Source organism: Salarias fasciatus, chromosome 5 (assembly GCF_902148845.1).
Source record: "Salarias fasciatus chromosome 5, fSalaFa1.1, whole genome shotgun sequence".
Lineage (NCBI taxonomy): Eukaryota > Metazoa > Chordata > Actinopteri > Blenniiformes > Blenniidae > Salarias > Salarias fasciatus.
Genome location: NC_043749.1, coordinates 33,421,815 through 33,438,473, shown reverse-complemented (window position 1 = coordinate 33,438,473; position 16,659 = coordinate 33,421,815).

The window sequence follows — 16,659 nt, the reverse complement described above, 5'->3', positions numbered from 1 at the left end:
TTGCTTTAAGTGCTTAAAAACCGTCTCGAGCGCTTATGTTTTTGTTTTTTCTTGTTTCCTGCATATAGGACGGCGTTCTTATAGAGGCGCCGCAGGTTCACACTTATACATTGCTGCTGGCTGTGACGGGCGACAGTCAGTCTGAGGAGCCGCCGTTGAAATGTGCTTAAGTGAAAATGGAAAACTTGTTCTGTTTGGTCTGTCTGATCACATGTCACTGAAAACTCAGCTTTGTGATAACAACTCCCACGGTGGAACTTTTTGAAAACAGTCCGACTCCTCGTAGACATCGAAACAACCGTGGCTCCTGCTCACGTCCGCCGCCACCGCGGTGAAGTGATGAGTTGCATTTACTTCAGGGTCGATCTCACCGGTGAGGACATGTCCACCACGTCTCCTGGAGTCTGACCGTGTCTCCAGGGAGCAGCGGGACATTCAAACCTGTTCAACATGGCGACGTCGCCGAAATGCTGACGGATACTGTTTGATCCGTTGTTGTCTCGGTGAGACCACGAGCCATTCTCTGGTCTGCCGAGTCCCGACTCTCTACAGCTGATCAGTCGCGGCGACGTCTCCACCACGTCCTGCTTTATTGATCCTTCCCGATGGTAGTTCCATGTATGAGACGTCCAGGAGTGCACTGTTGTTGGCTGGCGTGAGAACGAACAGCCAGGTTCTCTGTAGGCACGTTTACATGCGCCCCGTATAATCCGCTTGTAGACAGAGCGGATTGTAAATGCATCATGTAAACGCTTGAGTGGATCCGCTTCTCTCGGAGCGGATTTCGGATCCGATTGTACGAGGTGGTGTACACCGATCGACAATCCGCTCCGTGTCTCATATAAACGCCGCCTGACAGCGGAGCCGATTACGTTCCCACGTTAGTATACGTGATGACGTGCTCAGTAAACGGGAAGCAGGACAGTCAAAAACAAGCAGAAAAACACGATGGTGGCTGAAAAACACTTTTTTGATCAAAACCCCCGACAGAAAAAACATTGGAGAGGCAAGATGAAAGCAAATCGCGCAACAGCGAGTTGTATAAAGAGCTCCGTAACAGAATACGAGCTATCGCCCGATCGGTGTTATGGATTAACTGGTTCCCGTGTTAACGTATGACGGCGGAGGTCTGTGTGAACACATGCTGATGACACAAGTTAACACGGGCACCAGTTAATTTGAAACATCGGCATGCGGAGCAGATCCCCGGTTCACACAGCGAGACGTGGCGCTCGGCGGCGGTGCTCCGGCCAGGGGGGCAGCCGCTCCTTCATCAGCGTATCATGGAGATGTTGGGACATTATTTGAGCAGATATCAGCAGATAAAAACTCTCTGCTCGGCGCTGAGGACTGCTGCTGCAGAGAGGAAGACCTGGAAGTTCCTCCAGAGACTTTGTGTGCATGTCACAGGACGCTGTATAATTCACCCAGGGTCCTTGTAAAGGAGGATTCATTGTGGATCACTTTATCTGCCGTCCATGTTTAACACGATTGTTTACAATCGAATTGAAAAAACACCCACGTAAACTGGGCCAGTGAGGGAAATGGTCGTACCTTTCCAGTTCCACCTGAAAGGGATCAAACCACCTTCTTCTAGCAATCTGAAGCTCCATCATATTCCCGTACTATAAGACTTCATATTGACCCTTCCAGCAACACGAGTCTGGGACCAGTCCCTTACTGGTGTACGGCCTTTGACAGAATCTCAAATAAGTGTATTCATGTTTTTGGTGTTTTTTAGGCTACATCTCCTGCAGTACTTTACTTCTGAGTGCGCTACGCTACGACTCTCCCACCGTTCTGTCAGTGTGTGCATTACATGTGTGACAGACGGCCGAGGACAAACTTCAGACTCATATATTTGAGTCAACGGCAACATTCTGATCAAGGAAAAGAACAAACATTTCCCGTTGGCTTGTGTTCATCGGAAAACGTGTAAAAAGAATCTGTCGGGGGCTGAAGGTTAACGGTGAGCCTCTACCTTCTCCACACTCTGTTCCTTGTTGCGGGGAAGGCGGCGGGCTGAGTGCCGAAGCGGCAGGAGAGGATGAGGCGCTCGCTCGCTCGCTAGGTGATAGCTCGCTCCGCCAGCCTCTACACAGCTCCGCTTGAAGTTTTTCACTCCAACACCCTCCACCAGCACACAAGCCTGCCTCCCAGGGTGAACTCAGCAGATTCGGTTCATCTTCACACATGCCTCCCAGAAGCATTTGGACCAGGGACGTGTCCTATTTTCCAGCTCGGCTTGGCAGGGATCCACAGTGAGGAAGCCAAGTCTGCTGCAGCTTCTGAGCGACAAATACATCTTTTTGACTTTTTGTCTCTTCACTTTTATCAAGCAGTCAGTTTCAAGTTGTGAAATGGCCTTTTGTGAGTATTAAAGGAGTCTGAAATACAAATATCTCTCATTAATAAGTGAAACGTCTTAAAAAGAACTCCATTTGTAAAAGAGTTGTTGAATTCAGAATGATACAAATTTCCTTTGATTTGAAAATACATTGAAATAGCTGAATTTTTTTTTTTTCGTTTCCTTTTAATAAATCCTATTTTCTTCTAAAATAAATTGAAACTCCCGATGTTCCATTGGTGGTCTGCATGTTGCTATAGTGGCTATCACTCTCTTCCTATATTGAAAAACTCCAGGTTTCCACTCCAGAATGTTCTATGTTGTGTTTTTGTGCATATATTATCCCTGCATATTAACAGTTCTTTATTACGAGGAATAACCCCTTGAGATATGTTATGTGGTTTTCGAGGGGATCCTCAGATTAATAACAGCATAAAGAGCAGAGTAACAAAATACAAGATAGCAAAATTACATATACATATGAAAAAATTAAAAATATGCACATAAATAATAAGAAAAGACAAACAAAACAAAATAAAATTAAAGCAATTAAAAATAATAATAAAAGAGACAATAAGCAAAAGCGAAACAGCACACGCACACACATACACACAAACCAGCTCTGAATGTTTCACCTCTCTCCACCCATCAAAGTCAGCACAGCATAGTCAAACATAGTCAAAACACAACATCACAACAAAAATTTCAATCACATGAACCTTTTCGTTTATGGTCGTACAAAGAAAAGTCATTTATGGCCGTTCGAGCAAACTAGAAACAATGGCAAGTATATTGAAGATGTGTTAATAGAGCACTACGGAATGAAGTTAATGAAGTTATAGAACGAATAGATACAGGAAGACTGTTCCAGTCACTAGGGGCCCCAACACAGAATGCATGTTTACCTTCACGCTTAAGTCTTGGAACAATAAAGAACATTTGTTCATCGCGTCGTAAGTTATGCTGAGAGTTATAGAGCACTAGATATTGCTTTAAATAATAGGGAAAATTAAGGTACATACTTTTGAAAATAAATTGCAGACAGTGGTACTGTCTTCTGGCAGAGGGTGTAAGCCAGGACAGTTGCTCATACAGGACACAGTGGTGTGTCCTATAAGGGCAGCGGAGGACAAAACGACAGACTGTTGAAAACGACATCAGTGGAGCGCAAACAAGATTCAGTTGTATTTACATAAATGGCATCAGCATAATCCAGAATAGGAAGCAACAGTTGTGTGACTATTCTCTTCCTGACCTGAAAATTAAAACAATTTGTAGAATTATATAATATTTTTAAACGATAGTTGAGCTTAGAGATAGTAGCACATATGTGAGTTTTGAAATAGAGGTCAGGTTCTAACCAAACACCAAGGTATTTAAATGTATCAGCTGATTCAAGAGGAGAGGAGTCTAGAAAATGCAATTTAAGATTATTTTATAAGATTTAGATTTGTTAAGAAGTCATTTATTAACTGACAGCCACTGCTGCACAGAGTCAAAGTCATGCTGTAAAGAAACATTAATATCAGAGAGGATTGGTTTAGAACAGTAAATAACTGTATCATCAGCATATAGATGAATATCACGGCTTGAACAGCAAAGTGGCATGTCATTAATAAAGATGGAAAACAGTAAGGGCCCAAGAGAGGAGCCTTGAGGAATGCCTTTGTCAATGCTTGTAAAATTTGACAGACTGCCCCTATAGGAAACACACTGGCGACGATGATGGAGGTAAGAGTTAAACCATAAAAGAGATGATCTACAGAGGCCAATGGCCTGCAGTTTATCCAGAAGCAAATAATGATCCACTAAATCGAAAGCTTTAGATCGATCTAAAAAAAATGGCACCAGTGCTCATATTATTGTCAAAAGCATATATGTTTGGGGTGATGGAAATGAATTTAAGTTTAAGTGAACCAAAAATAAAAGAACCCACCTATGATGATTAACAAGAAAAATGAAGTAAAATTTAATTTTGGGACAATTAAAGCATCTGAAAGACTCTGGGTTCTTTATATAAATGCTAAATTAAATTAGAAATAGCTGGTGTAGTAGTTTGCTGAATGTTGAAATGCACTGAAAATAACTCTGCTGAGTGAAGCAGTGAATCTCACTGAAGCTCAGTGCTTCTCTAAACATCCATCTTCATCCGAGTCATTACCAATATGGTCCCAAACATGTTCCAGCTCTGCGATTGGATGTTTCCACACTGCAGTGCTCCTAAAGTCTTGTTGTTGACCTGTTTGCAGTGCTTCAGACCTTTTCATTCATTTTTAACAACCCAGTTGTTCTTTGTTTGTGTGAGGCAGGAGAGTTTAACCGAGCCCGAACTCCTCCAGCTCTTTGAACAAGTTGTCATAATATGTCAAACATTTTTCTGTAGATTTTTCCATCACACTTTTTTTCTTAATCTGTCCTGAAATGGTAAACTGCTCTCAGGTGACTCTTGGCTTTCTTTACCAAAGGGAAACATGTGATGCATTAGATCAACCAACGATCAACCAGTTTTCTGAAATAACTTAAAGGTGCATCTCATGAATTATCAACTGGCAAGTTTACTGTAAATACAGCCGGAAAAAAATACAATGTTACAATGTCTGAGAGTGGAAGGAAAAGGAACTGAACGGGGTCAACAGCCAGAGAGCAGAAGAAGAAGTGTAGTGAGGCGGGTGGCGGAGGAGCTGGGAGGCAGAGGAGGCAGAGGACAGGTGAGCGTTCCTGATGACATGAGAGCCACCAGGCTGGTAGAACACTTCAGCCAAATGTTGGGAGAACAACTCTGTCCTTAATCATCCAGACCTTTCATTGACAGAACAGTTCTAAAATCTAACAATAGACACTATCCTGTAATACTGGATACTTTCTGTAATGCTTCATGCAGTTCTGCAGGATTCCACTTGCATTTTCCAATATGAAGTACCGTATTGGCCCGAATATAGACGACTCCGATTATAACACGACCCCTATTTTTCAAAGATCATTTTGTGAAAAAAAAAAACATGCTGAAGACAATAAGGTCACTCATAAAACAACTTTTTATTATACAATTATTATAAACTCAAAAACTCACAACTGAGAACATTTCACGAGATATAAAATGAAAAAATATTACTACAGCATTGAATAAAAAATATATTCTCTTTCTCAAAATAAGCAACAAATAAGAAGCCTCAAGGGGTCCAAACTACATAAATGATGTAAATAACTTCCCAGTGCCTTCAGCTGAATCACGGCTCTGGTGGTGGGCATTCCGTATTTCTGTTTTTCAGAGACGTATTCACTCACCCTTCTATCAGTCTCTCTGAAGCGTCTCTCAGGACCACGGAAAGCCTTTCTCATAGCGTTAGCATCTGTAGGCGTTTTTTCTGTGCTCTCCAATAAGAACGAGGCTCTGCTCCACCAGATCTCTTGGCGGCTTGGCAGTAGTTTGATGACTCTGCTGCGTTGATCACCATCAGTTTAAAGTTGGTATCATAACTTCGCCTCTGTTGTTTGCTCAGTTGTCCAGCGTTCGAACCCCTTTGTTCCAGATGTTCCCCCACTTTTCATCAGATCATTTGATCTCATTTCATCGCTCGACTCGCTCCACTCGTGGATGCATATTGACCATCTACCGTAAGTCCACGATTATAACACGACCCCACTTTTTAGGATGAGATTTCTGGAAAAAAACATCGTCTTATATTCGGGCCAATACGGTAAGTATGTGATAGTTTAACTTGCTTTATTTTGTGTTTTTCATGAGTGCTAGATGACTTCACATTGTTGGCAGAGGATCCCTTTTTGCACCTGAACAGGAGGAGGCTGTTTGCTCCATGGTTTTAGAAAACAATGCCATGAGAGTGAAGGACATAAAGAGTGCATTTATAGAGCACATCTTTGCAAACATCCAAACAGTCAGCATCTCGACCACTGACAGGGCTCTGAAAAGATATCAAATGACTTTAAATATGCTGAACACTGTTCCATTTGAAAGAAGTGATGAAAGAGCAAAGGGGCTGTGCTACCAGCAGGAACAGGTAAAACTCACTTTCTGTCCACTGGATACAGTGTGAAATGGAACTGGAAGCGAGTGAACCACCGCACAGCTTCATCTACATGGATGAGGCTAGCTTCAGCCTGACCAAACGCTGAAGGCGTGGTGGAAATATCAGCTACGGTTGACTGTCAGGCCAACGCGGCGGGGATCGAACCATTCTGAGTCAGTTTTTACGCACATTCCCTGATGATACAGAGCACTTTGGCATCTTTTCAGACACTCTGTACGGGGATCTGAACCTGAGAGAGGCCAGATTGGAGATGACCTACCAAAGTATGTGATTGTTTGGGACAATTTCAGTTTCCGTCACTCCAACATCATCAGGCGATGGTTAGAGAGCCACAGCAGGATGCTGGTGGAGCTCCTCCACCCTGCTGATGACAGTACATGATGGCCAGCCTCATTCACACATGAGCCTGGATGCTGTGGATGCAGTAAGGACACCACAGCAGAGGCTGGATAAGACATCCCAAAAGACTCTGTCCACACTGCATGGCAAGAGAAGACACTCGCGGTGCAGAGGAGAATTTGTGGCCCAACAAACAGGAACGTCAGCAGGTGTAGCAAGCCTGCACTGTAACTCCTACAGCACTATATGTACAGTTTTCCCTGAGGATTTAGGTTCACATTCCTACTTTTGTTTTTTTTTTTTTGTTCGTTGTTGTTTTCTTTTTGCTATGCTGTGCTGTCTTTTCATTTCTGTATCGTAATGACTTGGTCTGCCAACAAATTACAGTACAAACAGTAAAAGCATAAAGTGAATCTTATCCAGTCTTGTAACTTACAATTAACGATGATTCTTTTTCATGGTTTCCATCAGAGCTCCCCTCCACAGTCCACTGTTAAACTGAGAAGTTTGACCAAGCTATTTGACTGTCTTTCACAATACCAAGGCCCTGTTATTCTGATAACACTGACAGGTTCATTGACTCAGATATTTGCTTCAGAGAGATGAACTAAGGATTCTGGCGTTTGCAGGTAATCTGTGGTGTTTTCTTACTGGTATGAATTGTTTTCTGTTTTGCAAATGTGGAGGATGATTGGAGAAAAGCCACTGAGAAGAAGTGTAATGCACTTGCTGCACAGTCTGATACTTCACTGGGCTCAACAGCTCCAGTTTGATTGTTCAGGCATGTGAAGGTGAGTGTAGCGGTACGGCGGCTGTGCTTTAGTACTGATCCGTCCTGCTGTCACGGATCAAATCACAATAAAAAGAACAAAACCCACGGGACATCCCCGAGGCTCGGCGCGCTACAAAACATCTCCTGTCTCCTTTGTCTTTGGTTCCCCTGCTTTATTTTCTCCTTGCTCTTATTGTTGTTCCTCTTATTTCCCCACCCTCTCGACCCGTCCTAACCTTCTTTTCTTCTTCCCTCTCCTCTCCCATCTCCGGGCTCTCAAAGGGAAGATCAGAGGAAGGGGAGTTTCTTCTTCCTCCACTTCCTTCCATTGCAAAAGTTTGTCCCTTCCAGCAGAAAACCTCTCAAGGAATTTGTGTATAATTGAGTAGACATTAGCATACTTTCTGGGAATAGCTTTGAATCAACTGGAACCTCGGTTTCAGAAAACATCCTTTTCTATTTCCGCCGTCGTTCGCAGTGTCAGAGTGAGGACAGATGGAAATCTTGAAAAAAGCAGATTTTTCTCTCCATGAGACCAAACAAGACGTTCACCCTGCTTGGACGAGCGTTCCTGGACTGCCTGGCAGATGTCCTCCTAGCGGCTCGCGCCTCGTGTGCGGCGAACACGGCGCCGGCGAGATACGACGCTTCTGATCGGCTGCAGCGAGAGTTCGGTCAGGCGTGAGCGTTTTCAGCGCCGGCTCTCTCCAGTGAGGCCGGTTTGGAGTTGTGTTTCGAGGGCGTTCATGCAGGCGTCTCACTGAAGGGATGGGAAACCACAGACCACTGCAGGTGACGGGCTGAAGGCTTGTGGATGAGTTTAGATGACTGCTAACCTGAACTGCTGCAGCTTCTGATGTGAAAGAGATACGTCTTAATGCCAAATGGCTCTAAAGTGGTGAACCGTCACATAAGCGGAAGCTGTCGTCCCAGTTTCAGAAATCTCCTCACACAGAAACAGAGATGAAGATGTGCAGTGGTATTAGGTCTACTTTCTCACCTCATTACTGAGCGTACTTTTGTCAACTCTTTATTTAATGGCAACAACAAAGTGAGCAGATTTCAGATGTACTCTTGGACGGCCAACTGGGCACAGTCCGGGCGCCCGGTGGGCCGCAGCTTCCGTTTGAAGCGCCAATTAACAAGGAATGGCAGCGAGACAGATAATTCAAGCAGACTGGCTGAAAAGGAGTGAAAAAACTACAGAGAGAAGCAAAATGAACAGAAAGAGACAGATAAACCAGCGAGGAACTCTAATGGGACTCGAAAATGATCAATGAGGAATTGAAGTGTAACAAAACTGGAAGCAAAATGGCTGCAAATGAATCAAATGACTATCGACACATGAAAACAGACCTTGGAAACACATCAAGACTGCAAACTGAAACAGGATGAATGCACAGAGGCTTGAAGTGACCCAAAAGAAGGAGGGTTTCAAACCACAAACCCCGCTGAAAACAGAAATGATGAGGCTCAAAGAAATCCCGGCGTGACTGGGTTCATGTTCTGTGTTGTGTTTTTTGTGAGACTCTATCTCTGTCTCTGGTTTCAGACTCATTCCCCTCCTCCCGCTTCATTGCTCCGGTGTGTTTCACCTGTGTGTGAGTGTGTGTGAGTGTGTGATCGCCGTCACCTGCTGGCTGTGGGGGTATTACGGACTTGTCTGGTCTACCCCGGTCGTCACGCCATCTGTGTTTTTGTTCCTGCATGGCTGCGATCCGGAGTGTTAGTCTGATCAGGCCTGTCTTTAACAAAGATGATGCTTTTATTGACATTCTTATACTTCCTCACTCGGCCCTGGTTGGCTTTAATTAATGGACTTTATTATAAGACATCACACTCCTTAATTCTTGTAATCTTTTCTTCATCTCCTCTGGTGCTTCTCTCTTTCCCCACAGCTTTGACTTTGTGATGGATCATATCTCATTTGGCTTTTTTCTTCTTTTCTTCTGCCAGCTTCAGATTTATTTGCTGTAAGGCTCTGACATGATTGATAACTTTCTCCACCAGCACATCCAATTCCACGGTATTACCTTCAGTGCTCGTGGAGGCTCAGTGCTCCACCCGATCACTACATGAACTGCAGAGCACTTTTATACACAACCTCAGTCTATCTATCTATCTATCTATCTATCTATCTATCTATCTATCTATAGGGGTAGCTAGTTTATAGGGTTAGCTAAGCGTAACCCTAAATGACAAGAAAGACTCAGAACTCAAACCGATTCATCTGATCCATCTCTTTGACCCTGCTAAACATTAGAACAAACTGCATTTATTCCACATTTTGGATTAGGCTGGCTTGATGCTGCTGTACCACTGCTGGATAAGTTGAAAGGACAGAAAGTGTCAAAACTACATCTGTAGAACCGAGAAAGTCTTTTAATGTTCATTCAGATCATCGGAATGTTCTGGAGTAAAACTAACACAGAGAACAGAAGCAGCTTCAGCAAAATGTGTAGCTGAATGTGTGTCTGGAGTGCCATTCCAGAGGTGTAACTGCTCTGAGGAGTGTTTACTGTGCTTTTTACTTAATGACTTCCCTCGTTTCCTTTATCTTTACTGTCTGATTTTACTGCTGCTAAATTGTGCTTCTTGTGTAAAGGAGGTAGTTCTCTGTTACTCCCAGTCACTGTAAATAACAGCTTTATTCATTTGTTTCTTATATATAACAGTTACACAGAGGCCAACCAACAACTAAAAAACAAGGCCAAAAAGAGACAAACAAAACAAACACTGAGAATGATGCAATTAGCCTGCCGGGCCACTAGTGGATGCTGTGGTTTGTTTTTAGGACCGTCATCAGAACCAGAACTAGGACCAGGACCAGGAGAATCTGCACTGGGAGTCATGAGACTCTGAGGAAAGCATAGTTCTTTGTGTTCACCTACTGAACATGAATGGAACAACTATTTACTGCGACCGTGGTGCACAGGACCAGCAGCGTTTCAGAAAAGTTGTGTTGGAGAGTTTTCAGAAGGTTATATCTTTGGGTCCATTTTCAGGCAACCAAAACACAACAGAAGTTTTCTGTTTTCACTTGATTTAATGTCTAAAGACCTTTAAAAAACATTCAAAACAAGTTCAAAGAACAATAATAATGAAAGAACTCAGAATAATGAAGGAACCACACAGAATAAATGCCTTAAAGGCATTAAGCCTTTACCATAATTTCCTCAATTTTTTTATTTAGTTTATTAAAACACATTACAATTAGTAAAAAAAAAAAAAAAAGATTCTGATTATTTTGTATGATGCTTCCACGTGTTTGATACCTTCCTCCACCAGCTCCGTTTCCATGCTAGGATATTCCATTTAGTGCTTCAGTTATTAGTGTCAATCCCCTCACCTTTACAGGAGCTTTCAGTTTATCACGCTTCATAAGAGGCAAACAGCAACAAAAAGACACATTGCTTCCTTTTTTAGGGGGATTGAGGAGGCAGTGCTGAGCTGGAGGTGATTATGGATTCTTTTAGACCTGGCAGGTTCTCCAGGTATTCACACTGCCTTTACCATCTCTATGCTCTACTTATATAAATACACATTCCAGATGTATGTTTAGCAGACAAGACAGCTTCAATATAAGTAGACAGGTGCTTTTTTTTTTTTTTTTACCCATGATGCCAAAATACTAGAGAACATGCACGGGTCAGTCGATGACCGTTGTTATTCAAAGTTCCTTCAGAGAAAAAAGCAGTGCTGTGAGAGTTATTGAGGGATTAGTTCCCGCTCCGTGCCGTCTCCCTGAAGGACACTGAACTCTGCTGTGAACCCGGCTCAGCAGGATCACGTACCAGGAAATGAATCCCCATCGAGGACTTCCCACTGAAGGATTCAGGTCCCGAGGCAGCGTTTCACCCGGGGGTCTCCTCAGAGGCGGCGGCGGCGGCGGGGATTCACGGCAGCTCAAATCAAACCCGCCCGGCCACACGCGGCCAAAACGCCAGCCAAAGCAGATTTTCTCTGGGATAAAAAACAATTATGCGCCAGCAGATTAGAGAGGACAATTAGCGGTGAAATGCTGCTTTTATTCGGCGACACTGTCAATAACAAAGAAGTCTTGCGGCTGTTTGTTTTGCATAATAAAAGCCGGGGACAGCGAGCCAAACAATGTGGGCCCGGACGGACAAAGGCAGTCTTTCAAAACTCAGCGGAGAGCAGAGTGAGACATGAGCAGGGTACCGGGCCACACCGGAGACAGAGGACATCTGTGTTTCTTCAAGGTTTCAAACATTTTCCCTCAAAGATGGATAAAGGGATATTTTGTATTCTGCATGAACGCCCGTGGCGGCAGACAGCAGATGAAAACACCACGATCTGAGCGGCGTTGGCTGGAAACATGGAGCTAGCACCACCTGTAGAGGCAAACAGGAGGTCAGGAAGCTAAAGTCGGTTCAGCTGGAGCGCTGAGTCTTGTCAAAGGGGGATGAGCAGCGTCTCCGAGAGCACTGACAGCCGCGCTTTGTCTCCCGCGACGCGAGAGTCTCATGAAAACTTTATTATTTATCTACTCCGCCGCGGCTCGTGCTTAAAATGGAAAAGAGAGGCAAAGATTGAGCAGGAAGAAAACACGAGAGGGGAAGGAAAAGGAGGGTGAGGGCCAAACTGCCGCAATAAAAGTGATGTATGAGGCGTCAGTCTGTGATTGGCTCGATACATCACCCTCAGAACACGAGCACGCCGGCATGCCCGCACACACACACACACACACACACACACACACACACTCGCGCTCGCTCTGCGCAGCGGAAAAGTCCCGTCCGCCTGCAGGCTAATAGACGTGGGATAAAAAAAGAACTTTGCAAATATGGGATGGAGCAATCCTTTATTGGACAGTATTACCTGCACCTGAACCTACACACACACACACACACACACACACCTGCTTACACACATCCCCCTCCATTAAATGGACGTGTTCTAAAGCTGGAAGCGCGGGAGCGTGGAGGTCGAGGCTAAGCAGGTGGTAACTAAGTGGGATAACGGCGACTGATTGATGCGTCTGTTGGCGCTCGCCGACGCTCGCTGATGAACCTGCGGCGGAGCACAGGTCTGAAATCAGGACGGTCCTTTCCAGATGAATTCTCCCTGCGTTCCTCCGCTGTGTTCCCTCCAACAGCCAATCAGATCAGTCGTTCAGATCCAGAGCTGTCGAAGATGAAAGTGCCGTCGGCCGGATTTGAGTTCCTCGAAGTCCACCCGTTTAATGAGTGTTATGTAACCTCAGCAGAGCTCGTTCTGGTGGTGGAGCCTCTTCCTCTGTGAAGCCTGAACTGTAGCTTACATCTGATACTTGGAGTTTGAAGTAAATGCTCAGTTTGGGTTCAACTGTTGATTTCGGGGCCCATTTTGGGTTTGAGCCTGGTTTCCAGCATGGACTCTGGGTCTCCCTGCTCTCACCAGACATCACACGGGGGCCTTTCCCTGCTTCAGGCCCACTTTACAAGGAAAGTGCAACTTTTGATAAAACTGGAACTGTCGTTCAGATGGTGTAAACGCTGCTACTGCAATGTGCACCACGGCCATGATAAGTAGTTCCTCAGCAGATGGTTGGATTAGGGATAACCCTAACCCTAACCCTAGGGTTACCCCTAACCCTATAAGAGCTAGACATTGGCACTCAGAGAGCGCAGACCTCCGCCACGGCTCAAATCAGTCACCAACAACCGTAAGAACACCATAAATAATCAAATAACATTGTGATCGGAGTGGAGCGCTGCAGCGTGCGGCGCCTCTCTCTGTCACCCTCTCTCCCTGTGTGTGTGTGTGTGTGTGTGTGTGTTTATCTGAAAAGGAAAACCGAAAAGCAACATTATTTATGTTATTTTACGTCATTTTAATTTGAAAATTGACTGGATTCTCTTGTATTTTCCGTTCCGCGGTGCGAGCTGCTACACCCGCAGCGCCGTCCCACGCCTCCTGTATGAACCGTCAGATCAGTTAACAGGGTCGCCGATCTGACAGTCGGTGCTCGGCGCTTCCGCCTCCTCACGGCGCGTCCTGTATGAACCAGCCGTTTGTCGGCCCCTGTCGGCGGGCCTGCCCAACCATGTGAAAGACTCCCTATCTCTCAATGATAAAGAATCCTTTAAAAAATCCCTGGATCCAGACAGTGATCCGGATCATCACCAAAATTTAATGGATTCTAAGTTAGCCCAAGACCCACCTTTCCACAAAGTTTTATTGCAATCCGTCAATTACTTTTTCCGTGATGTTGCTAACAAACCAACAAACCGACATCATTCCATAACCTCCTGGCGGAGGTAACAAGGTTTCCTGAAGAGTACCTCCAACAAGAAAACTACATTGTTTGAAGCTTTTCTGCTGTTCTGGTATAAATGCAGAATTTCTCTGCAATGAAAATGCAAAAATGATGCAAACAGGGTCCAAGCCTCTAAATAACTATATTTGTGAGCTTAACTTAATATTTCTTGGAGAACTTTGAACCGGTTCAGACCCAGGGCTAAACAGGTCCAAGCTAACGTACAGATCCAGTATTTAAACATTATGATCACTTCTAAATGCCTCAATCTTCTCAGAATCTTTGCTTTTAGATTTTCTTGTTGCAGGATCCCCAATGTCTCAACTATCTCTCAGTTTGTTGTTATTGTTTTAAAGTTCACTTGTTCAAACGTACCTTCATCCTCTTACCTTTAATCCTTCTTCTTCCTGTCATCTCCTCTTTTTGCTCTCTGCTCCAGAGGCGTACGGTACGTTCTTTACTGGTACATTAGAGACTCATCAACAATCAAACAGTACGAGTGTTCAGACTCAGCTTGGTGCGTTGCAGTGCAAACAGCGTCTGTCTCACCAAACACCCCAACGCAGACTGACAGGAGTCAACCAGCTCGTTTACATAGGTTTTTTTAGGGTCAGGGTCAGAGTTCGGGTGACTCTGGGGTCATCAGGACCCTCTGCCCACATGTCCTGCATGTGTGTCGGTACGGCTCAGGATCAAGAGTTTTGGTCACTTTGGCTTCTTTTAAATTTGTTGTCTGTTCTGTTGTGTTGAACAGAGTTTCTCACCACTGCTTCCTGTTTTTAACTGACGTTGTGCTCATGTGTCTCGTTCTTTTAGGGAAGAAGTGGTCGGTGAATCATCTCCGCCGGCCCACCGGCTGCAGGCCCCTCATGAATCGCTGAAAGCTCTCCCCGCTGAAGCGGTGAGTGAGCGGAGGCGCTCCACGCCGGCCGGCCGTCCTGCCGGCCTCGCCCTCGCCGCTGACAGCGGCACTGCCCTCGCGATCGCACATGTCATCCTTCCCGTGTGTCGGTGTGTGCGCGCCGGCTGCCCGGGCCGGGATGGAGACACTGGGATGGCAGTCACTGTGACAGGGTCAACAAGCGGGGAGAGCGCTGACACTGACACGGCGCGACCTTGGATGACCGCGGCGTGCACACATCGGGACACACACATCGGGACGCACACATCGGGACACACACATTGAGATGCATACAGCTCTTTCTCCGACACAGACACACTTGCTGTCTCTCACATACGTTATATAAGGATATACTGAAACATATTGTGTTGTTTTCTACTTGAACGAGACGTTTGAAATATTGTCCGACTCGCTGGATTCAAATCATTTAAACTGATAATCCCGCATTAACTACCCAAACCTTTAAAGGCTTGCAGATAAATAGAACGTCTATTCCCTCTGATGCTAATTATAAAACCATCTGAAAAATGTACAGTTCCTTCCAGGGGAGACTGTTTCATGCGGCTGCACTAAAACACATTAAAGCTGCCTGTGAAAACAAAGCGGGAGGATTTAGAGGCTTGGGATAAGTTTTTAATCTCTGTTTGCAGAAGAATTTTCAGATATTAGCTTGACAATGTGGATGAGCCGGCAGCAGGCGATCCTCGGCGGCGTTGGGCTCGTGCTCGGGGTCCTGCTCACTTTGCATAATTTGATTCCAGATATTTAAATTCTATTTAAGGCTATTTGTCCGAGCTTTCCGCTCGGCTGCTCCCAGACTCCTGGAGGCTAAAGGAGGCTAAAGAGGTGGTCGCGGGTCAGTGGGCTGCACCAGGTCGGCATACCTGAGCGAGCCGCGGCAGTCAGACTCCGATCCAGCGCGCTGGACGGCTGTCACGAAACCCTTCAGGGCGAAGCAGAGCCAACAGGAAGCAGTGGATAAATCCAGCCGTGTTCGGATATAATGAGGTTCGCTTTTAGTGGGTGATTTATGTTCTTCTCTGAATCCATTGTCAGGTTTTTCTCACTGACTGAACGGACGTCAGCGCAGAAAAATAGTTTTCCCGCCAGATCATCATTCTTCTCAGATTATAGGGAGACACGTCTTTTTCTCCATAACAATAAAACGCCGTCTTTTAATGCAGCATCGAGTTCTGGACACTCTCAGAGGCTCACAAGTTGTTTTCCCTGCTCCTTCAGCTGAACTCTTGAATCACAGGCTGAATTTGGTTTCGACTGAAAACAGTATTTTGGGAAAATGGATTGCCGGAATAACTTCCAGAATAATCTCATCCTTCATTGGATGAAATAGACGGATATCAACAGTTATTGGATTAACTGTGACTCTGGTGGTCGAGTGGCTCATCTTTCAGTTCCCAGGGTTGAAGGTTTGATGTCCATCAAGGGCTAAAACGCAATGTAGTTTATGCAATAAACATTAACAATGAGAGAGCACGGACATTCATTTGGACAGAAGGCTGACGTTGGATTGTTGTTATGGTGACGGTCAACTTTAAAACTACCGGGTCCAGGAGACAGTGGACTTCTGAGTCTGGTTCTGCAGGTTTCTTCCTGCTCACAGGGAGTTTTCATTTCCACCGTCTCTTCTTGCACATTTCTTGTCCTCATCTCTGAAGGAAAATAAATGTTCGAGGTTCGGATTCCTGCTCTTGAAAGCACCAAACATCCTCAATGGAGCCAGTCTAAAAGATGGTGAGTAACTTGGTGGAATATATCATTATATCTGACTTTGCCAATTAGTTAGCGTGTTAGCCATTTACTCCATGGCGTCCTTGCTGTTTCACTCTGACGGACGGCGCTCCTGAGGAGCTTCTGAGCACAACTGGTGAATCATTCAGGACAGGCAGGATTTCATGAACGGTGACAGATTGTGCTCAGGTGGAAGTTTCACCCAACAGTGAAAACTCTGGAGAAGGGCCAGCGACCATG